This window comes from Narcine bancroftii, chromosome 3 (genome assembly GCF_036971445.1).
Source record: "Narcine bancroftii isolate sNarBan1 chromosome 3, sNarBan1.hap1, whole genome shotgun sequence".
NCBI classification, from domain to species: Eukaryota; Metazoa; Chordata; class Chondrichthyes; order Torpediniformes; family Narcinidae; genus Narcine; species Narcine bancroftii.
This window is the reverse complement of record NC_091471.1, coordinates 102,268,400-102,291,796: the sequence shown is the minus strand read 5'-3', so window position 1 is coordinate 102,291,796 and position 23,397 is coordinate 102,268,400. Positions and strand designations below refer to the sequence as shown.

Sequence of the window (23,397 nt, the reverse complement as noted above, 5' to 3'; positions counted from 1 at the left end):
CAGTAGATTTTACCATGCTCTTTTATAAATTGTGTGTTTTATTCCCACTATGATTTTCCTGAGCACTTTTATAAATTGTGTTTTAATAAAAGTAACATTTGATTTGAACCCAGGGAACCCCAAAACCCAGCAACAATAGATATTTACCAAGACAAATGGTCACTTGAACAAAAATTGCTTTTAATTATCTTTAAACATGAAAATAGAATTACACTTTAACTTAACTCTATTTACCTACTTAACCTAACTTAACCCCCTTCTAATTCTAAGCGCACGTGTATGTAATGTGCATGTAAGTTCAGAAAAGTTTTTTAGTTCACAGTCCAATCTCACTTCTCATTCCTCCAAGTTCACTGGTTGCAGGCAATTCTTATACTGTGCACAGAATTTAACATTTATAAAGTTCACCAGGCTTTGGTGCTCGAAAGGTAAATGGTTACAACTCAGGAAGGTTCTTGTTGAGAGAGATATATTGTTCCAGGACATCCATAACTGTTGTACTTCCATTAATCACTTGAGTGTTTGTTGATGAAACTTGCCCCATTAGGGTTCTCTAGATGATAACCTCTTTCTTTCAGGTCACCACAGAGTACGTTTCTGTTTCTCTTATTCCAAGTGAAACATTAGTCAGCCAGTCCTCTCCTTTTGCATAAACCACAAGGACTTCGACCAGGCTGATTTCCAAAAGCTTGCCAGCTTTCAGTCCCAGCAACTTCTTCTGACTGACACTGTCAAGTGATCTCTGCTTCTCTCTCTCTCTCTCTCTCTCTCTCTCTCTCTCTCTCTCACAAGCACACACTCTGAGACTGAGAGAAAGCCTATTTGACTCTCTCTGCTTGCAAAACTACACGATCCTCTTACAACAGCAAATTCTCCTATCAGACAGCAGTGGCTCCAGCCTGCTCTTTCATCTGTTGCCTTGATAAACAATAATCCATTAGTGATGTCACTTGAGCACTTTTTCAAAGCTCTTGCACAAAGGTGTGCCAGCATAGCTCCAGTATTTCAAATAAGATCTGTTTTAAAGTGTTTGCATGTGACCTACTCTAACAAACTTTTTCCAATTTATCTCCCAAAAACATTTCTATATACTCTGTCACAGATTGCAAACCCTTGTGCCCAGACTCGTCTCTCTAGAACCTGACAACACACCAATGATCAGTGTGGGGACTGATAGCGGTGATGCTTGTGAGCTATGAAGCGACAATGATCACTGTCGGTGTTACTCACCATTATCACTCTAATTTTAACTTTGCATACAAGACCGGGGAAATATTTTTAAACCATTTTTTAGGGAACAAAGTGGGTCTAACATGATGTCAAATATGATATGTTATAAATGATACAAGACACCGACGCTGTTGAGTTACACATCTCACCTATTTTGCTCCCGGGATGGCAGCTTGCTGTGTAAAAGCACAATAACCCGGCATTATGCCAGCTTTGATCAGTTTAGTGTGAACAACCAAAGCCGGCTTAATTCCGGGTATTAGTTACAGTATATTATTATTTCCTTTTAACCAAATTGTGCAACCTCCTCAGTTGTGTGGGCCAGATATTGCTGCCATTTCTCAGAATTAGACGCTGATAGGCAGAGTCGGCATTAGAAGAGATCTAATCGGGCGGGGGAAATTAGGGTAACCTCAGGGTGCACAAGCTTGTGTTCGATAACTCACTCAGCAGGATGGGGGTGGGGGGGGGCAGTGCAGTCCACAATTGTGAATTAAAACTGCAATCTTGCAATCAATGAGGTTTTCCAAAAAAGGGTCTATCAGGGTAGTACAGAATGTAGCTTTTGATGGAATCCATGTTTGTTTATTAATTAACATGTCTCTAGTGATTGTCAGCGCCTGAAATTCACAAGAGAATAGTTTCCTGTGGGATCCAGATGATTTGAGTAGATCCCAGTAAAGATTTCTGGATCTGTTCCCATACATTCAAACACATCCCCCAGACTTTTTCAATTTACCCTTGCCCAAACCTGCTGACTTCTGCTGAGGTAAGTTTTCATTTGGCATTTTTTTGGTCACATTGTCAGCCTTCCTGAATAGGTTTGGGTAAGGAGTGTCAATCACTCAGGCATCTAATGGCTCACAGTCAAGCCTATTCCTGTCCCACTCGGGACGATACATGCTCTCGCAGCCAGAGCCATGTACCATGGAGCCTCTGAGCCAACTTTTTCCATGGCACGCAACCCCCTAGTGAAGCTAGTACTGCGGGTGGGTAGTGGGTGTGCAATAACTCACTGGGGTGGGGGGTGGGGGGGGGCATGGCCCGTGAATGATTTTTAATTTAATTCTGTGAATTTTTTCACCTACTTTTAGTTGTTTATTTAATTTTATCAGTTTTTTATTTAAATTTTGAAAATTTAGACATACAGCACAGTAACAGATCATTTTGGCCCATGAGCCTGTGCCACCCAATTGCACCGAATTAACCAACAAACATCCCCCCCACCCCCATTGGAATGTTTCAAATAGCGGGAGGAAACCAGAGCCCCGGGGAAAACCCATGAAGACACAGGGACAAAGTACAAACTCCTTACACACAGAGTGGGATTTGAACCCCGGTCCCGATCCCCCTCCCTGTCTCTCTCTTTTCCTATCCCTCCTCCTTCCTTCCTTCAGCTCCCCAGCTTCTATCAGAGAGCTATCCTTCTTAGCCCTCTGCCCTTTCCCATATCACTTCTCAGCTTCTTTCTCCTCTTGTAGCGGGAGCCCCATGCGTACCACAGAATTGCGCGCAGCCACAACAGTTTAGCAAGTGCATTACCAGAGCGCATAGCCTCCAACGATATCCCAGTCCTCCAGCTACAAGCCAGGCACCAGCAATTAGGAATAGCACGTGAATAAGAGCCCACACTTTTTATGGCATCCGACACCCGAGGCTGGAAAGTGACGTCACTACCACATCCCAGAAGGCTCAGCATGAAATGCGCAGAGGGAACTATAAAAGCTGTGGTTAAGCACAATAAAGGTACTGATTCCTGACTATACTGTCTCCAGTGTAATTTATTGCCACTTGCGTAAGATAGAGCTGTCAGATAAGCCACTACATATTTTGGTGACCCCGACGGGACTCAGCTACACTCAGTCCCACATGTCTGACATGGACGAGCAACTGACGACTTGGAAGGCGGAGGTCAACGCAGCCTCGCTGGCTGCAGCACCAGTGATGATTAATGCAGTAGCATTTCGCCTGCCTTCATTCTGGTTGGATCAGCCACGTAGCTGGCTGCAGTTGGCCGAAGCACAATTTGTGCTTCGGAACATTACATCTGAGGACACAAGATATTGGCACGTTGTGAGTGCATTAGACACTACGACGCCAGCAAGGGTGAGTTCATTCATCAATAACCTGCAGGTGGACCAGAAGTACACTAAATTCTAGGATTTTTTGCTGAAAACATTTGAGCTTTCTCATCATGAACGAAATATAAGGACTTTGAATACGCAAGAACTGGGGGACCGTAGTCCATCCCAGTTAATGCAAGAGCTGGTATCACTTGTTGCAGGCCATACGGATTGCTTTCTTTTCGAGGCACTGTTTTTAATCGAAATTACCAGTGCATGTGGTGGCAGGAGTGGTGCACATGAGTGCACATCAGTGGTGCACATCAGGCGCATTTGGTAGCAAGAGAAGCCGACCGACTTTATGGCCTTCCACAGACTAACAGAATGCAGATGCAGCCCATCTGTGTGGCTGAGTTGTCTGAACCCACCGAAACGGAGGTTCAGTGACCACGTCCTGATCAAGGAAACAAAAGTTCCGGATACTGTTTTTATTATCGCCGATGGGGTCGCTCTGCCTATAGATGTAAGAGTCCTTGCACTTACCCAGGTCCACCACCACGTCAGGGAAATGGACCTGCCAACCGTCGTTAGTGGCCTCGACGGTTGGCACAGAACAAGGTCTATTTTATTTACATGACGTGATTTCGGGGGTGGATTACTTGATAGATACGGGGGCTGAGTTCAGTATTGTTCCCCGGCACAGTTTGAGTTGGCACAAGGTGCACGTACTCCACCGCTTTCAGCAGTTAATTGTACCACGATTCCTACTTTTAGAATGAGGAAGGTCATGATACATGCGGGTTCAGTGATATTCTACTGGAAGTGCATGGTGGCCTCAGTAGGTTTTCCCTTATTGGGCACGGATTTTTTGAGAGAGCATGGTCTCCTGGTTGATATACATAAATGGCATCTGATAAACACGGCTAACTTCCAAAGTTTGCCCCTTAAAAGAATGCGTTATTCTTTCCAACCGGTAAGAGTTCAGGCAATTCAGCAGAATGCATATGCCTTGATACTTAAAGAGTTCCTGGGATAGTTGACTACTAATTTTCAGGTTAATAAGCCGCGGCATGGTGTATATCATTATATTGATACAACTGGTCCACCTGTTTATGCTAGGGCTCATAGGCTTCCAAAAGACAAGCTTACAATTGCAAGAGCAGAATTCGCAGTAATGAGGGTCCAAAAGTCCATGGGCTTCACCCCTTCACATGGTGCCTAAAAGCTGCAGTGGTTGGCGGTCATGTGGGGACTACAGGCGGTTGAACGATATAACCATCCCCGACCGCTATCCAATCCTTCATATTCAGGATTTCTCAGCGCGGTTGGCTAACGCTACTATATTTTCCCAAGTAGATTTAGTAAAGGGATACTATCAGATTCCAGTTCACGCTGAGGATGTTCCAAAGACGGCTATTATAACCCCCTTTGGTCTCTTTGAATTTATCAGAATGCCATTTGGTCTGAAGAACGCAGGCCAGGCGTTTCAAAGATTGATAGACATTGTCACTAGGGACTTAGAAGGAACCTTCGTATATTTGGATGACATCCTCATAGCAAGCCCCGATGGGGAATTGCATAAACGACACCTCTGTCTCCTGTTCACTAGATTACAGGATTTTGGCTTTTCTGTCAACCCCACAAAATGCCAATTCGGTACAGCTGCAATTGATTTTCTCGGCCACAGGATTTCTCGTACTGGAACTATACCATTGCCAGACAAAGTGATTGCCATACGCAAGTTTTCCTGGCCTCTTACTCGGAAGGATTTGCAATGATTCATAGGAATGGTTACCTTTTACCATCATTTCATTAGAGAAGCAGCAGCCGTGATGCGCCCACTGTTTGACCTATTAAATAGAAAAAGATCAAATATATTGCATTGGGATGAGGGAGCAGACATGGCTTTTGAAAAAGCCAAGTATTCTTTGGCATCCGCGGCAAGTCTTGCCCACCCAGATCACGAAGCGCTCCTCTCGCTAACTACAGACGCATTCGACCATGCAATTGGTGCAATGTTGCAACAACACGTAAAAGGAGAATGGGTGCCACTTGTGTTTTATAGCAGACATCTTCGACCTACAGAGATGAGATATAGCACAATTGATCGAGAATTACTGTCATTGTATTTAGTGGTGCGCCATTTCAGATGTATGCTGGAGGGTTGAGTGTTTACGGCCTTTACTGATCATAAACCCCTTGCGCAGGCCATGAGTATGATTTCTGACCCGTGGTCCACGAGGCAGCAACGCCAATTGTCATTCATCTCTGAGTTCACGACTGACATTCGGTATGTTGTCGGTTTTTCCAATCCGGTGGCAGATGACCTATCGAGACCAACTCTCTCTGCAGTCCAAGGTGGAATTGGCACGGCACAGTTGGCGGAAAACCAGCAGCGGGATGAGGAGGTACAAGCCTACAAAACCGCCGTTACAAGTCTCCAGGTTGAGGCAAATGGTCCCACACTTCTTTGCGACAAGTCCACAGGACACCTTAGACCCATTCTACTGGTTAGCTGGCGCAGGAAGATCGATATACATAATTTTTCTCATCTTTCCATTAGATCTTCCGTTAAACTAGTGTCAAATTGTTTTGTGTGGCATGGTCTAAAGAGAGATGTCATCCTGTGGGCCAAAACTTGCCTTCAATGCCAAAAAGCTAAAATTCACAGTCACACATGTGTACTGCCTGAAAGATTCTCTACGGTGGATGCAAAATTTCAGCACCTCCACATGGATGTAGTTGGACCTTTGCTGGTCTGTCAAGGGATGAGATATTTATTTACTGTTATTGACCATTTCAGTCGTTGGCCGGAAGCAATCCCTATGCAGGCAGCAGACATGGAGACGTGCACAGACCTTTATTTTTAATTGGGTTGCACGATTTGGTGTACCTAGTCACATCACTTCAGATAGAGGTACGCAGTTTACTTCCCACCTGTGGACACAGATTTCAAGCTTCTGTGGAAGTAAATTACACCACACAACAGCCTATCATCCTCAGTCAAACGGACTTGTGGAACGGTTCCATAGGCATTTAAAGTCGGCACTTAAGGCGAGACTGCAGGGGCCAAACTGGATGGATAAATTACCGTGGGTGCTATTGGGAATACGTACAGCACCAAAGGAACGATTGCCAGTTTCGACTGCTGAGATGATCTGTGGAACTTCACTATCCATTCCAGGTCACATACATTTCAGTAGTGACATAAATCAAATAGCTGACTTGGATATTTTATGTCTTGTGAGAGATAGCAATAGGACAAAACAACCCTATTCCACTGTTTTTCACAGGAGCTCCAAACATCACGTGCCATGTAACCTACCGAATGCGGAATTCATGATGATTAGGAAAGGTCTGAAATGCTCAGCATTTCAATGCCCATATGAGGGGCCCTTTAGGGTAATCAGGCAAGAAGGTATAGTATTTACCTTGGACATAGGGGGCCAAGAGTGTATGTTCACAATTCAACGACTGAAACCGGCACACACCGACCTTTCAAGACTGATCTCGTCACCTCTGAAACGTCCCAGAGGATGCCTCAGGCTGGACTACCAGCAGGGACCTGCGTCTGCGTCTGGCAGCCGCGATTCTGGGGGGGGGGTGGTGGTGGTGTAGCAGGACCCCCATGCATACAACAGAATCATGCGCAGCCACAGCAGTTTAGTAAGCGCGTTACCAGAGCGCATACCCTCCAACGATGTCCCAGTCCTCCAGCTACAAGCCAGGCACCAGCAATTAGGAAAAGTGCACGAATAAGAGCCCGTGCTTTTTTTGGCATCTGACACCTGAGGGTGGAAAGTGACGTCACTACTGCATCCCAGAAGGCTCAGCGTGAAACGCGCAGAGGGAACTATAAAAGCTGTGGTTAAGCACGGTAAAGCCACTGATTCCTGACTCTACTGTCTCCAGCATCATTTATTGCCACTTGCGTAAGGTAGTGCCTTCAGATAGGCCACTACACTCTATCAACCTCTTACCTGTTAGGCTGTGTTCCTCCCCCTTCCCCCACCCCCCCCACCTTTTTATTCAGGCTTCTGACTGATTTCTGACATTCTTGAGGAAGGGTTCAAGCCCAAAAAGACCACCACTGTTTTTTCCTATAGAAGCTGTATATCAACTTTTGTACTGAAATTAATTTCATATTTTGCTTACAACATAAATGGAGACAATCTGATCTACATCAGCCGTAAGTGAAATCCTGTTAGACCTATTGCTCCACTTATTTTTCAGTAAAATGTTCTCTCTGAAATCCTTCAACTCCACACTTATTCTCCAAATGACTTATTTACAGTACCCATCTATCATACCAAACTAGTCTTTTGAAGGGAGATAAACCAGAACACCCAGAGGAAACACATTTGGTCAAATGGAGGACATGCAAGTCCATGCCAAAAGCATGGTTAATATAGTGGTTAGCACAATGCCATTACAACGTCAGCTTTTGACTTGGTTTTGATTCTGGCGCTGTAAAGAGTTTGTACATTCTTCCATAACCATGTGGGTTTCCTCGAGGTGCTCCAGTTTCCTCCGACCTTCCAAAAACATACAGAATTTGTAGGTTAATTAATGTATTTGGACAGCATGGGGTTGGGGCCAGAAAGGCCTGTTACCATGCTGTATCTCTAAAAATTAAACAAAAGTTAAGAAAGCACCAGACTTCAATGTTGAACCCAAGTCGCTGGAACTATGAGGCTGCAGTACTTCCGGCTGCACCACTATTATACGAGTCAGCAAATCCACTGATGGAGATTTGCCAGTAGTCAATAACATTCAGATGGATTTCATGAGTGTGTAGTTATACTATCCACCCACACCAACCAATTACATCATTGAGGCCCTGCCCTGACATTCCTTGCCATTCAGTACTGAGAATGTCTGGGCCAGTAAGAATAGCCTTCTTGATCTGCAGCAGGTTGTCTCAGGGTGAACATGGATGGGGAGGGAATATAACAGATTGCAATCAGAAAATCAAGGGAAGTTCTGCAATGATTAAGAACAAGTTCCAGAGGTTTCTGAGCAAAGTGAGTATTTAAAGGGGGTGTTTGGCTTAAAATCTTACTTCCAGAATTTTTACAGTAACCTTGCTTGCAGAGACCAGAAAAGATGATGATAAAATTAAATCAAGGAAACCTTTTTATCTCAGACTGTTCAATTACACATTTGGTAAACATTTTGTCCATATTATGTGTGGATTCAAAAGGACAAAAAAAGGATAAGAAGAGAATTTTTCAAGTGAACTTTGGCTGCTGTTTTAGAACAGGCAGTGTTAATCAAAAAATGAATCAAGGCTTTGTACTTATTCTATTAATGTCAGCCCTCAAAAGAGTAATCTGGTCTGCTCTATTGAGGGTCACAGTCTACCACCAATCTAATCAAAAGTCTTTAAATTACTGGAGTCTGTCAGTGCAGAATTAGGCCCTTTGGCCCCCCAGCATCGATGCTAACATCAAGTGCTTATCTATGTTAATTTGCAGATGATCTGCAGTTCACCTGCTTAAACATATGCATCTTAATATGTAAGATAAACAAATAAGAGTATTTGTCTTGACTACAACAGATTGTACTTTAGTTCCTAGAAGTTCTGGAACTGGCCTTTTCAGTTAAGTTTTTCACGTGAACAAGCACAAGCAGATTTATCCTTTTCAACCTGCGCTATTAAGCAGCTTTGCTGGAGTGGTCACTAGAGAGTTAAGTATTTTCAAACTCAACTTTAAAAAAAAATTGCTGCATTAAGACAATCCTGCAGTCATTCAAAGTGGTCCATAAAAGCATAATCTTGGACAGGTGTTACACATGGAGCTCACTGCTTGTTTTCCATGTATCATTTACGTTACCTCAAAGTTGTTAGGTCATCTTGGCTTTTCCATGGCTGTAAATTTTAGTGACTTTTGTTAGCTTATAACTTAAATAACAGCAAGGAATTCTCCAGTGAACCCTCTTAGGGCTCTAATTTAAATTTCATAATATGACCTGGAGAATTCAATATTGCCTCCGTTTGACTAAAGGGACTAACAAGCTCACCTTACAATTTACTGGCTGACATTAATTGTGGTGAAGGAATTGCCTGGCCTATCAATGAGCTGAATAAAATATATTAACAGTTAATCTACCAATCTTTACCAAAAAAGTATAGGTATTTTTTCATGGTGCTTGTGACAAAGTACAGGCACCTTCATTGATAGATGCTGTATTTCAGGAAAAGAACAAGGTAGGTTGGCCCTAAAGCCCAAATGTAGAACTCAGTAAATGTCAAAATTTTTGAAAATAAAGTTGTTAACTTCAAGGTTAAGGAACTAAATTTCACTTAGATTTTTTTTTAATGTTCAGCACCCAATCAGATATTCAACTATTTTTGCAACCAATTTGAATTACAATTGTACTCTGGATAAATTTTGGCTAAATGCTACAAAGAAAATATTAGATGCAAGCTCACTTGGGAGGTTGATCAGACTGCAGAACTCAGCTCATCTTTATGACAAAGGAAGTGAGGAAATTGGTGTTAGAGGCGATGGGATATCACCACTCTTTAGGATATGAGGTAAATTTGTCTGTAATAACTGAAGACTGGACTTAGCCTGTAACACACCTACTTGTGACCAAATATCTACTGTCAAGAAAAGGAATAGTTAATTGATTTCATTAACAAAACTACATGTTTCTGAGTGAGATGGAGATGAGCAATAAATTTGGCTTTGAATTAAATCAAATCAAGATCAGAAAATACTGCGAACTCTTAGGTCAGTCAGACAAGATCTGTGGAAAGAGAAAAAGAGTTCAAGTTTCAGGTGAAAGCTTTAGTTCTAATGAAGAGTTCCAGTGCATGATGATAGAGGGAGTAGAATTTACAGGATGGTGAATTGCTTGTTAGTCTATCAGGCTGTCTTTTCCTAGATGACCTTCAGTGTTTCCCTGTGCTGGGCTTCCCCTTGACTATTAACTCTACCTTGTTTAGACCAGCATTCACAAGACTCCTTCCATGTTCTCTAACTTTTGCCTACAATTTACTCTATGAACACCAGGGGTCAGTCTTGTGGCTCATTTCACCACTGCAAGTAGCACTTCAAGGTCTCTCTCATGTGTCCTGCAAACCACTCTATGACACTAATTTGACATTATCACAGACATACTGAGCATTGTATATTGAGTGTTAGGTACACTTCAGAATTATAGGCATAGTGATCATTCTTCATTTATAAGTCAAGTAGGCCATTCAAATGCAGAGAAAGTAGGTATGAGGTGTGCGGCACATGACTTATAAACTCAAACCCATCTTTGCTCACAAAGGTATTTGGAGTTGTGATAACTCTGTACTGAAGGAAAGGGGAAGGAACTATCTGACACATAATGTATTGCTTTAGCATTATCAGCGAACAGCAAAAATTGTCTACCTACAGATTTAAATAGCTTGTATTTTTTTTAAGATTTATTGCAGTACCGCAACTGAGCCATGGACAACTACATTTAAAGCCTATCAATCCAAATATCACTTTACCTATTTGTTGACACAGATTACAAGAAATTTAGCATGTTGCTACTTGTTACCAATTCAACTTTTTAGTCAAACAATTGAATACAGTTGCAAGCTCAGAGATACATTTTATTTATTTTTTTTTAATCAAAGAAGTTTGTATTATCAATCTAAGTACTAAGTACTGTCTGGTTCCTACTTTAGCTACTGGTTGAATTCATTGCCAATGAAATGGTAGCTGATGGCAGAAAACTAGCAGTCCATTTATAGACCCTACATCCTGTAAATTTATACAATTCTCTTGCCTTTAGTTTGAATGAAAGATATTTGCACCATTTCTTAAACATTCATCTTATATTAAAAAATGTAGAATCTGCCAAATACCTTGAACTTGCATTCAAAGGAAGAAAGATCACAGCAGGAAACACATAAATGCTATCTTATCACTGAGAAAAACAGGCTGGGAAACTCTCTTCAGCTGCAATTATCTGAACTTGAATTTCCTGTCTTGGGATAATCCATGTGTGAAGCTCGCAATTCAGCATAACTGCAAATACACAGATAGGACTGTAATTGGAATTTAACAAAATAATTATTACATCTGAATGACAAATTACTTCCTTTGATATTCCTGTTCATAGTTCAGCATTTTGGAAAGTGACTGGATCATTGCAGCATCTGTCACACAACACTGTCTTACCTATCCTCAATTCCATGCACATCTTTTAGATGATATTTCATAAACTATTTTTAACAAAAAATTCCATTTATGTATTGGTATTAATTATGTGCATGCTACTCATTTTGGTCACCATGACAAATCACATATTCATTCTGTCCTTGTCCATTTCAATCTCTGTAAATATTACCTGATTCATGTGGCTAACATCAGGGTTACCTCTTCCAGGGTCTGCAGATTTTAGATTAAAACAGAACATACTGTATGAGCTCAGCAGGTCAGGCAGTGTCCGTAGACACAGAAACAGTTGATGTTTCAGGTCTAAAATAGTTTTTATTTTAAATCCTGAAATGTTAACTGTTTATTTTTCCACAGATGTTGGCTGACTTTCGGAAATTTCCAGCATTTTCTGTTCTTATTTCAGATTTCCAGCATTTGCAATTTATTTTTTTCAATCGGAGAGTAGAGAGTTGAACGCAAGGCTGAAAAATGAGGGCTTGGAAAAGTTTTTGAATCCAAGTTTATTACACTGCGTAGTGTGGATATTTGAGGTCCACGTGACCTTTCCAACTAGAACCTGCTTGGAATGTGGATTGCAGAGGGTCATGTGACCTATCCAGCTGGAACATAGTCCAAAGTCACCTCACCTGCCAATCAAGGTTAGATCTGCCCACCTGTGAGGCTGATGCATGATTGAGCCTTGCAGCTGATGTGTGATTGGTCCTTCAGGTACCAATTAATGTTTGGATCTGCCCATAGGTGAGGCTGACACATGATTGATCCTTGCAGGTCATGTGGATGGACTCTGATTTAAAAATGTAGCATATGTAGTCCCTCCCTTCTGCATGGAGACCATCACTGAACTGCAGGCCACAGGTAGCTCTGAGGGCTGATCTGGATCTTGAGCTGTGGGCAATAGTGGAGACCAGTTTCATTTGATATAGTTGTAATTAATTTACTGTTTATTAGTGTGCTGTTATTGCTTGAGACAGAGAGGTATGGTGGGTATTGTGTGTTTAATGCTTGCATTCCCAATCGGGAGGTGAGAATGTTTAGCAGCAATTTATTTGCACCAAATGTGTAGTTATTTGTGTATTATTCTGGGTTAGTCTGTGTAAGTGTGTTCCCTTTTGTGAGGTCCCCTGTGCATAAATAAAGACCACCGTTTGCCCAACCTTGATTCTTTTTGAACCTGCTGAACCTATTCTGAACAGAACTGAGTGATTTTTTTTTGACAACTTTTGTGGTCATTTTATCTGGTGTCAGCCCATAAATTACCAGATTTATTAAATTTAGTTTTACAATGTGCTATGATGCGATTTGAATTCTCAACTTTTGGGATGCTAGCCTGGAACTTTAACCATTAAAGTTAAAAATTAGGTTATAAATGTGTTTCTTCATACTAATACCTCCCAACTCCACTACACAATTTATTATGTTCTATTAGCGTAGAGATAGGCCATAAGCTTTTTAATAATAAATTTTACAGTTTCCGACAGTTTCTTTGTGATAGGCATGGGCATTTGTATGATTTTGCAGATCACTTATTTTTCTGACTGTTTGATTGGAGGGGGTTTGACATTGATTGATAATTGGAAGAAAGGGGAAATGTATTTGGGGGGCAGACAGATGGGAAGCCAAAAAGTGCCACATGGTTATAGTTGCTAATTCCTTCCAACTAACCGCTTGCTCTTGAAAAAAGCACTTTCATAATCTATCTTTTTTGAGAAAGACCGTAATCTTTAAAACTAAAATTTAAATCAAATTCAGTCACTGTGAAACAGTTTTGACATGTTTTGCCTCAAACCTAATTCTGAATATTTGAAAGTTTAAAGAATGATAATGCTCATCGATTTTTAGTTTATTTTGAGGTACTGAGTGAGCAACATTAGCTGAAATAAAAACTGTCAATGTTGGAAATCTGAAATAAAAATAGATAATGTTAGTCAAAACTCAAAACACTCTAACTGTGTGAGCAGCCTGATCTTTGATGGTGACAGATTACCCAGAGGGAGCTATGAAGATGTGAGAGTTTATATTTGTTCTGTGTAAGACAGGGATCAGTTTGCCAGATCACAACACTCCCATCCTTGTTGGCAAGATTAGTTCTTAGTGAGTGGAGTGCTTATTATTTAGAAGGGAGTCGGTAAAAGTGAGTGAGGGTGGGACAAGGTGATCAATGTCTCATCAGTAGTGAGCAACAAATAGATCTACAGAGGTTGAGACCTGAGGGAGGGGTTCAGATTGAATGAAAATTCTGGAGATGGGATTAGTCACACTACGCAGAGACTTTCCTGACACCACAAAACTTGTCTGCACTATTGCTAAGTTACTAATTTTGTAATAAGATGTCTGTAAATATTTATTTATTTTTGGTATTTATTGTTTTTTTATTCAATTATATTATTGTATTTTGTTTAGTTTTTTTTAATGATGAAGTACCTATTCAATTACTGCAAGTAAGAATTTCAGTACATATTGTTACAGAATTCTGTGTTGTGCATTGGCCTATGTGTTGTGCGGTTTTATGCTTAAAAAATGAAAGTTTGCCATAGAGAGCCAAGGTGAAGGTGGACTGCTGAGAGAGTGGGAGACAGACTGAGCATGTGCAGAAAATGATCTAAAAAATTCTGGACTTGGATGATAAACTGTGGAGTGGTAGAAGACCCAGTCATGGTCTGGAGGACAGTTTAGAGTGTTGGGATTTCAAAAAAGGATGAACATTCTGAAGGCAGCCAGAAGGATCCAGACCAAGCTAGTGGTTCCTCTCTCTGCAAGCAACACAAGACAACTTTGAATTTTGTGCTCTCTCTCTTTCAAAGATTTTTTGACTTCAGTTTACCAAACAAACTGAATTTTGTTTGATCTTTGCTTCGGTTGAGATCGAAGTTTTGTGAGTCTTGTGTGTTTTGTGTTTGCTTTGTTTCTCAGTTTTTCTGTGGGCTGGTTGGAAATATAACTTGGACTTTAATTACATATGTTATATTTAGGCTGGGGAATTTATTAGTTTTATACTGTTATAGAAATTTGCATTACAGATTCCATTATATCAGAATAAGTCAATACCTTTTTCGATGAACAATTAATATTTAAAGATTTGGCAATTGAAAGGTATTAGTGTTAGCAGATTGTTTTGAAAAAGGGATATTTCTTTTTTTTTGATAGACTTTTGGGAAAAATTTGAGGTGGCATTAAATTCTTTATTTGCATATTATCAAGTACATGCTTTAGTAGTGGAAAACTTTGGGCGAGAATTGAAGATATCCAAGTTAACTAAATTTGAAAATTTAATTATAAATGGGGTTAAAAAAGGGATTTATTTCAGAAATGTATTTTGTTGCAAGAAAAAATAGCTAAACCAGATTTAGAAAATCAAAGAATAAATGGGAAAAAGATTTATCTCTGGCAGATTTAGATCTATCTCTAACACATGACGAATGGACTAGTATGTGTGAAGATAGTGTGACTAAATTGATTAATGTACGATATAGTTTGGTGAACTATAATTGATTACACCAGTTATATTTAACTCCAGAAAAGTTAAAAAGATATGGGTTTAGTAATTCGGATTTATGTTTTCATTGTGGGATGCAAATTGGTACTTTTTTCATTCTGTCTGGTTGTGTGATAAAGTTAAGTCTTTCTGGACACAAATTAAAGAGTTTTGGAGGATTTATTTGAAATTACTTTAATATTGGATCCAATGTTTTTTTTAAACGGGGAATATTATAACTTTGACAAGAGATTTAAAAATGGATAAATTTCAATGTGAATTTACTTGTTTAGCTTTAGCAGTGGTCAGGAAATGTATTGTGATTACATGGAAGAATGATATGGAAAAGATGACATATGATTTATGTAATAATTCTTTTTTAAGTGAAGATGTGGTTTCCTTATTTGAGATGTATGGGTTTGGAGGTATAATAGTTATTATTTTTTGGTGTTTAAAAAAAAATAAAAAAAATTAAGTGTTTGGCATATTCCGCAGCAATGAATAAGTAACTGATGGATTTTGTTTTAATTTTTTCTCCCTCATTAGAAATTTTTTTTAGAGTGGTAAGGAGAGGGGGGTATATAGGGTTTTTGTTGTTTTCTTTTGTGTTTATAACTATGTATTTTATATATTCATGAATAAAGTTTATATTTTTTAAAAAGCAAAAGAATAAATATGGCCACTGGGCGCCAACTAATAAAATAAGTACACAGTAACTTTTCACATTTCGCCCAAACACACAGGACATCTGGCCATCCTGACTGCATTCTTCTGAGGCATGTGCCCTAGGTGGCTGCCTAGTTTGCTTAATGGTAGTGCCATCCCTGTGGTCAAAGTTCATTGGGAAAGGCAGAGATATAATTTAAAATTTCATTTAAGCCAATTAATTTTTTTTGACAGACTCAACAAACCATAAACAAATCAGCTGGTGATACACACACGTACGTACGTATACACACACACACACGTGTTAATCCCATCCCCTTGCTTCCCTCCCTACCTCCCCCTCCTATACAATTGATGAAGCAATCAATAATCTTTTATTAATACAGAATCAATTAATTGTCTTTCTTCATTAAAAAAAAACCACACACACAATGTCTGTGTCATCTTCTTTGCAAGTAGAAGGAATTAATCAAACTGGGTGCCAATATAATTCAAATAAGGTTTCCATAGTTTAGCAAATGAGTCCTAATTCTTCCTTGTATTGTAATTGATCTTCTCTAGAGGAATGCAAGCTTGCATTTCCATATTCCATCATGAGATGGTTAATTGAGAGTCGGACTTCCATGGAACAGCTCTATGCTTCTTGGCTGCTGCTAAGATGACCTTCACAAAATAAATTTTGGATCAGCCAATGAAATTTGCAGTGCCATAGTGTGAAAACAGGAACAGCATGAAAATGCACTGTGAATGTTAAATAACAGATTTAGGGGAAGCTGGAAGTCTGTAACCTTTACACATACAATTTTGAAGGGTTCCAACCTCCAAACATCCTCAATTGGTTGCAATCTAACAGCCCCTTTAAGTATTATTAACAGGCCACGTGTGGATTGGTTTGCCTGACTGTAGTCAACATTGGCTGCCTCAAGGCAGTGTAAACTTAGACTGAGGGTAGCAGACAAGTTAGAGATCAAACAATGTATGTTGTATGACTGAATTATCAGATGAAGGATATCAGAATTAAAAGAAGGGCAGCATGCGGCTCCAGAACCATTTCAGGTTACCCTTATTCTGCATAGAATTTTAAAGCCTTGGGGTGCACGAGATCAATTATCCTGCCATAATATACGGACATCTGCAGTTGTACACTTAACACCATCTACTCAAAAGTGTTCACCACAGGCTATACATGACAATATCAAAATACTTTCAAAAGGTGCCAATTCAATTGATAAATAGTTACAAATTGCAGTCAATTTTCCAGAGGAAGAGAGCAATGGGTATTATTGTGCATCATAAAGAAAATAATACAGCTTTGTGTCAACAGTGATCGTCTAACAGACAAACCATCAGTTTTATTTTATTGGCATAAAACGCTTGTGCTTAGGATCTTGGCTGACTCAGCTTCACATGGACACTAACATCTTTCTTCAGTTCCCAAACACCAACCAACTGCGTGATCACGTCTGAACTCCATGTACTCATAAAGCTAGGTTTCTCAACCCGGAAACTGCTCTGGATCCAAATGATCCAAAAAGTTAATAAAAAGCAGAAGTTAACACCCATCATACATCTGAGGCAGCAATCAACTCTAAACCAGGAGTTCTGGAGAATATGCAGCAATGCTGCTGTGATTTCACTGCTTATATTTAATGTACAGCTTGAAATAGCAGACCTCTGATGGAAGTTAGAGAGATCCATTTCTGTCATTTGTTGATAGTTTTCCTTCTTCACAAACTTTTAGAACAAATTCTAAATTTCACTGATCCACCAGCAATGAAAAATTGTACTCAATGTAATTGTAAAAACAAAATTTTCTTTGGCCTTCCATTTTATTACTATGGACATTCATTAAATGCTTTGTGTAAAATGACAAGTAATTGCAAAGGCAACAAAGTGATACAGAAAACAGGCCTACATTTCCATTTTTAATTTTAATTTAATAATTCCAATGATTCATTGGTTTCTAGGATATAAAACAATCCCAAGATTGTTGAATGCTTACTTTGTACGTAGTATCTAAACATTAATCTATCCACACAGAGGAACTAGGCTCTTGTTTCATAATACTTACGCAGGAAATGTATTGCATCTAGAACAGCCACAACGTAGAAGAGGTAAGATTTACCTATGATTTTTGGCGGATTTAACGCTCCACTTGAACAATAGTTGTTAATTTTACAAAATGGGTGTATTGTTCCTGGCTGTCGAGTGGTCTATTTAATATCATGTTACACAGACTGAGGTGGATTGTCTGGAGAAACACTTGATAATTTAATGATCTTTGTACATGACAGAAATTTGCTCTCCAAAGAATATAATACATTTCAGATGATGAGGTTATTCCATTATTTTAAATTGTTTCAGTTGTGGCGAGAGCATGGGCCAACTATCGTAAACTGTTAATTGTCTATGAAACATTCTCTTTACGCTAGCTCTAAATTATATATCTTCAAACCCAAATTTATTTTGTAACTTATTTACTCATCAAGAGTGAAATTCTTGTATTTAACTATCTTTTATAATTTTCTTTAACCCTGCAAACTTTTATGCAAGAAAAATAGAGAAAGTGCCTAATTTTTACACTTTTGTCAACACTGCCAAACAACCACAACAAAATGGATTTTCAAAGCACAGCAGGTTCAAAAATGGCAGTAGGACTTCTGAATTGTGGTGGAAACAAAGTGAAGGCAGTAACCATCCATCCCACTGATTCAAGAATTAATATTTTCTCCAGAAAATACTTTAAGATAAAACGTCATTGACCATAGAAACAACAACTCTCTTTCACTTTCCACAGGTGCTGCTAGTCTTGTCCATTTCCAAATACTTCTGTTTATATTCCCAGCATCTACAGTTTAATTTGGGCAGCATACTATGTTTAACTTCATAGTAGGGAGGATCTGGAATTGTATTTTTGAAGGTGTGACTAATTTAGAAGCCCATCTCACATTTTAACAAGTACCTGATGAACACTTGAAGAACACCACCCTTCAAAGCTCATAGAGCTTGAAAGTAAGTGTAAGTAATCCAAGAGTCCCATTTTGGCCAACTTGGACATAATCAACTACAAGACCTCTTTGTGGTCTTCTATAATGCCTATTTTGTTTTTGCAACTATTGAGGTTTTCTGCGACATGACTTTGCCTACTTGCATTTGGTATTCATCTCTTCATTCACAACATCAGTGACAAAGGCTCAGTCTTGAGTGTGTTCATAAGGTGGTGGGCTATCTTCTTGATTCTTTGGAGTCATGGCATTGAAATACAGGCATTACACTGTTGGTTTCCTGATCTTTATCCAACACCAATGAAGTAATGTCTATCCCACCCTGTTCTCTTCGTACCAGTTTCTCCTCCATATTCCCAGTCTCAGTTTTGGCTTGAAATGCCCATCATTCTTTTTTCTCAAACAGATTGTTTAACTTCAGATTCAGTCTCCTGTGTGTCTTCGTGAAATGCTTCTGTCCTTTTTCCATTTCTTTTTGTTCTTGATTATTTCACAATACACTTCACCTATCCTTAAAAAAGTTTCTTTACTATTACCAAATTACTTGGAGATAGTTTCTTTCTTTCTCAGAGATGGCACTGTATAACAGCATTTAGAAGAAAATGGACACTTAAAGATGACAATACAACTGAGGAATACCTACATCCTGATAAGAACCAAACAACATATTTTAAATAAAATTGCAGATTTACCATTTTTCTCCACAGAACACTATATTTAAGTGAGACATTTGTCAATGAATTATGATGGTGTGAAGAAGAGGATCCCATAAGGCTGAGAATCTCATGAACTCAAAGATCTAACCTAATGTACCAATTTGTGCCCAGTTTAAAAGAATCAACAGCAAACGCTGGAAAATGATTGCTAGCAAATGATTGCAAGCACAGGCAAACCTAAAAATGCAAAAATAAAAACTACATTCAAAAGCCAATTCCCTGAAGATTATTCCCATATCACCACGAAGGTCCTGAGGCAGTTTTCCTTAGTCCCAATAAAGCTTGAAAAACTCATGCAGTTTGACATGCAGAGTTTTGCCGCCAGCCTTCCAGACCTCTGGGGGGGATTCCATCCATACTTGCTGCTTTGCCACTTTTCAGTTGTTCAATTGCCTTATATGTCTCATACTGGGTGAGGACCTCATCCAGCTCTAGCCTTAGGGGCTGTTGAGGGAGCTGGAGCAGGGCGGAATCTTGGACTGAGCGGTTGGCACTGAAAAGAGATTGGAAGTGTTCTGACCATCGGTTGAGGATGGAGATCTTGTCGCTGAGGAGGACTTTGCCGTCTGAGCTGCGCAGCGGGCTTTGGACTTGGGGTGAGGGGCCATACACAGCCTTTAGAGCCTCGTAGAAACCCCTGAAGTCACCAATGTCCGCACTGAGTTGGGTTCGCTTGGCGAGGCTAGTCCACCACTCATTTTGGATCTCCCGGAGTTTGCGCTGAAGATGGCTGCATGCGCGACGGAAGGCTTGTTTCTTCTCTGGACAGGACGGCTTTGTAAGGTGAGCCTGGTGGGCAGCTCGCTTCTTTGCCAGCAGCTCCTGGATTTCCTGGCTGTTATTGTCGAACCAGTCCTTGTTTTTCCTGGAGGAGAAGCCCAGTACCTCTTCAGTGGATTGCAGTATGGTAGTCTTCAGCTGATCCCAGAGGGTTTCAGGGGACGAGTCCGTGAGGCGGATTGCATCGTCGAGCTTTGCTTTGAGGTTTGCCTGGAAGTTTCCTCTCGCTTCGTCTGACTGCAGGTTTCCAACAATGAACCTCTTTCTGGGGGCTCTACTGTTCCTGGGGTTTGGCTTGAAGTGAAGGTTGAGCTTGCAGCGAACCAGCCGGTGGTCAGTGTGACATTCCGCACTGGGCATGACCCTGGTGTGGAGCACATCTCGTTTGTCACTTTCTCGCACCAGGACATAGTCCAGGAGGTGCCAGTGTTTGGATCGGGGATGCATCCAGGTGGTCTTAAGGCTGTCCCTCTGCTGAAAAAGGGTGTTTGTAATGACAAGCCGCTGTTCTGCGCAGAGCTCCAACAGGAGGCGCCCATTGTCGTTGCACTTGCCGACACCACGCTTGCCCAGGATTCCTGGCCATGTTTCTGAGTCTTTGCCGACGCGAGCGTTGAAGTCGCCAAGGATGACAACCTTGTCGGCTGTAGGGGTGCGTTGAATGAGGTTGCGCAGGTCAGTGTAGAACTTGTCCTTTTCTGCTGGTTCTGCCTGGAGGGTTGGAGCATAGACACTGATGAGGGTGATGCGACGCTTGTTTTGAAGGGGGAGTCGCATGGACATGAACCAGTCCGAGTGGCCTGTCGGGAGGTTTTCGAGTTTGGAAGCAATGGAGTTCTTGACCATGAAGCCTACACCAGATAGGTGTCATTCATCCAAAGGCTTGCCAGACCAGTAGAGTGTGTAGCCTGCGCCGCGTTCTTGGAGGCTGCCTACATCTGCCAGGCGGACTTCACTGAGAGCGGCTATGTCAATGTCAAGTCTGAGGAGTTCATGTACAAAAACAAAGGCGAGAAATCAGACTGCTCAAACTACAGGGGAATCACGCTGCTCTCCAATGCAGGCAAAATATTCGCTAGGATTCTCCTAAATAGAATAATACCTAGTGTCGCCGAGAATATTCTCCCAGAATCACAGTGCGGCTTTTGCGCAAAGAGAGGAACTACTGACATGGTCTTTGCCCTCAGACAGCTCCAAGAAAAGTGCAGAGAACAAAACAAAGGAATCTACATCACCTTTGTTGACCTCACCAATGCCTTCGACACCGTGAGCAGGAAAGGGCTTTGGCAAATACTAGAGCGCATCGGATGCCCCCCAAAGTTCCTCAACTTGATTATCCAACTGCACGAAAACCAACAAGGCCGGGTCAGATACAGCAATGAGCTCTCTGAACCCTTCTCCATTAACAATGGCGTGAAGCAAGGCTGTGTTCTCGCACCAACCCTCTTTTCAATCTTCTTCAGCATGATGCTTAACCAAGCCATGAAAGACCTCAACAATGAAGACGCTGTTTACATCCGGTACCGCACGGATGGCAGTCTCTTCAATCTGAGGTACCTGCAAGCTCACACCAAGACACAAGAGAAACTTGTCCGTGAACTACTCTTTGCAGACGATGCCGCTTTAGTTGCCCATTCAGAGCCAGCTCTTCAGCGCTTGACGTCCTGTTTTGCGGAAACTGCCAAAATATTTGGCCTGGAAGTCAGCCTGAAGAAAACGGAGGTCCTCCATCAGCCAGCTCCCCACCATGACTACCAGCCCCCCCCCCCACATCTCCATCGGGCACACAAAACTCAAAACGGTCAACCAGTTTACCTATCTCGGCTGCACCATTTCATCAGATGCAAGGATCGACAACGAGATAGACAACAAACTCTCCAAGGCAAATAGCGCCTTTGGAAGACTACACAAAAGAGTCTGGAAAAACAACCAACTGAAAAACCTCACAAAGATAAGCGTATACAGAGCCGTTGTCATACCCACACGCCTGTTCGGCTCCGAATCATGGGTCCTCTACCGGCATCACCTACGGCTCCTAGAACGCTTCCACCAGCGTTGTCTCCGCTCCATCCTCAAAATTCATTGGAGCGACTTCATCCCTAACATCGAAGGCCGACAGCATCGAGTCCACGCTGCTGAAGATCCAGCTGCGCTGGGTGGGTCACGTCTCCAGAATGGAGGACCATCGCCTTCCCAAGATCGTGTTATATGGCGAGCTCTCCACTGGCCACCGTGACAGAGGTGCACCAAAGAAGAGGTACAAGGACTGCCTAAAGAAATCTCTTGGTGCCTGCCGCATTGAGCACCGCCAGTGGGCTGATATTGCCTCAAACCGTGCATCTTGGCGCCTCACAGTTCGGCGGGCAGAACCTCCTTTGAAGAAGACCGCAGAGCCCACCTCACTGACAAAAGACAAAGGAGGAAAAACCCAACACCCAACCCCAACCAACCAATTTTCCGCTGCAACCGTGTCTGCCTGTCCCGCATCGGACTTGTCAGCCACAATCGAGCCTGCAGCTGACGTGGACTTTTATCCCCTCCATAAATCTTCGTCCGCGAAGCCAAGTCAAAGAAAGAAGATTCCCATATCACACAAGTAAGCTGAAACAAAACTGTAGAATATACTGACATGAATAATTTGTAATTTTGGAAATAAGAATGATAAGTTTCACATAAAAACTTAATGTAAATGACCTCAAAATTGATTTTCTCCTCAAAATTTGTTTAAGTAATAATAACAAATCTAGAAGAATCTATCAATTAAAATGCTATTTTAGTTAAGGAACAAAACACAAGCATCTCTTGTCAAACTCATCTTAATTGGACACAAAGTAACAGATGTAAAACTTTTATCCAATGGCATAGGGCTTTAATGTGAAGCTGAATCTGTTCAAATCATAATCAGTGTTGTGTTACCATTGCTTAGTTGAGTTCCGGAATTTAAATCATTATGGGTTTTCTGTTTCCTATCGATTAGGAATATTGGCGATCTATAAATATCTAGATTGTGAGCATAATTAATGCTGAGATTTTCCTATCTATATTGAGTATTAGTATAATTTTTATCTATTGTGCCAAAAGGTTTCATTCATATCTGCTGGATTAGTTTCTGTACTGTATCTTGCAACATCCTTTTATTGCCCTTGGAGCACCATCATAAATGAGAAGCTTGCATAACTAAAATCAATTGAATTATTTGAAGGCAGATCACAGACCCATTAAACATGGATTGTTGGATCAGAGACTAAAATATTTGAATTGTTTGTAATCTTATATTTCCTCACAGCACAAGAG

General features: G+C 40.9%; 1 protein-coding gene across 2 annotated transcripts in view; it reads right to left on the bottom strand.

Annotated features, from left to right (window-relative positions):
* Positions 1-23,397, bottom strand: part of scfd2 (sec1 family domain containing 2) — a 307,801-nt gene that overhangs the window by 92,465 nt on the left and 191,939 nt on the right. The window contains exon 6 of one of the 2 annotated variants that reach the window (XR_011353574.1): positions 11,149-11,311. The exons of the other annotated variant lie outside the window; for it this stretch is intronic. The gene's annotated coding sequence lies outside the window, so the exon portion shown is untranslated. The remainder of the gene's footprint in view (positions 1-11,148; positions 11,312-23,397) is intronic. 2 annotated transcript variants of the gene reach the window in all.